The sequence below is a fragment of the Rhagoletis pomonella genome, unplaced genomic scaffold (assembly GCF_013731165.1).
Source record: "Rhagoletis pomonella isolate Grant_MI unplaced genomic scaffold, Rhpom_1.0 Rhpom_scaffold_00006, whole genome shotgun sequence".
NCBI lineage: Eukaryota > Metazoa > Arthropoda > Insecta > Diptera > Tephritidae > Rhagoletis > Rhagoletis pomonella.
The window spans coordinates 28,855,094-28,856,636 of NW_023458560.1; positions in this window are offsets into that span (position 1 = coordinate 28,855,094).

Below are 1,543 nucleotides of genomic sequence, written 5' to 3' on the forward strand. Positions count from 1 at the left end.
GTGAGCAAGCGCGGCAGTGGTTGCGCGAGATAAAACTTTGCAAGTAACCAAGTGTGAGCAAGCGCGGCAGTGGTTGCGCGAGATAAAACTTTGCAAGTAAGCAAGTGTGAGCTAGCGCAACAGTAGTCTGCGTGAGAGTGACGGTAGTCGAACGAATTTGAAACTATAAAATCGAAGCAAACTGCGCAAGCAATTTAGAATGCGTAGTAATAGCGAAAGCTGTGAAAAGTGATTTTACACAAGAGGAAATAAGAAAAGACAATAAAGCAAAATTACACAAAAGCGCAGTGTAGAAAGTAAACACGTAATAGTACTAAAACGAAAACAATAAACACATCAGAACCAAGTAAATAACCGAAGCAGAAACCAATTGGAAAATCCAAGCAAGAGTGAGAAGAACCAGTAAAGAAGCAGCATGAACGAAGTAGCAGTTGTCCCAGCAGATAATTATAGAGAGAATTTGTTTGTATTGATTTAACTTACTTATGTACATATATTTTACAAATATTTAATCTTTGTGCTGTAATATTTTTGACTTTATTTTTTATATTGTCAAACAATTCATAATTATTATTTTGAACAAAATGGACGAAAACGCAATACGTTCGCTGACATTAAATGAATTGAAAGAAAAATTGAGAGAACTAAATTTGAACACAACTGGACGAAAAGAAACTCTTTGTTGTAGGTTAATGAACCATTTCGGACTAGGCGGTAGTGATGACGAATCGACAAATTCTGACTATACCGAAGCAGTGGCAGACAAACCGTCAACAAGCAATGTAGAAAAAGTTAATTTTACTTTGCGCGACATTCAGGACAGTGTAACATTTTTCTCGGGTGATGACCATTATGATGTTAACCACTGGATTCGAGAGTTTGAGGATATCGCTGACACAGTGGGGTGGAACGATCTTCAAAAGTTTGTGTATGCCAAGCAGCTACTGCGAGGTGCAGCTAAACTGTTTGTCAGAGGTTTAGGTGGTGTAAGGGGTTGGCTTGCATTAAAGCAAAATTTGACTGACGAATTCGGAAAGCAATTAAGTGTAGTAGAAACACATAGAGTAATGAGACAAAGAAGTAAGCGTCCAAAAGAAAGCCTCAATGAGTATCTGTATGCCCTGATCGAGATAGGTAAACCAATTTCGTTAGATGAAGCTAGTGTAGTTGAATATTTTATAGACGGAATACCTGATTCTCGAACAAATAAAACTGTGTTATATGAGGCTAGCACTTTGAAAGATTTAAAAGCGAAAATTAAGATTTACGAAAAAATACGCGGGTCATTTTTGTCATCAAACAGAATGAACGCAGCGAATCAATCCAAAGTTGTCGAGGAGAAACAGAAAGAAAGTAAAAAATCGTGTTTTAAATGTGGTTCTGATTCCCATCTCGCACGAGAATGCAATGATAAGGGCATAGTTTGTTTTAAGTGTAAACAGAAAGGGCATTATGCTAAAGATTGCAAGGAAAAGCAGGGTAAAAAAGAAGTGAAAAGCGAACAAGTTAATACGATTGGAAGACCTCTCTTCACAGAAAACTC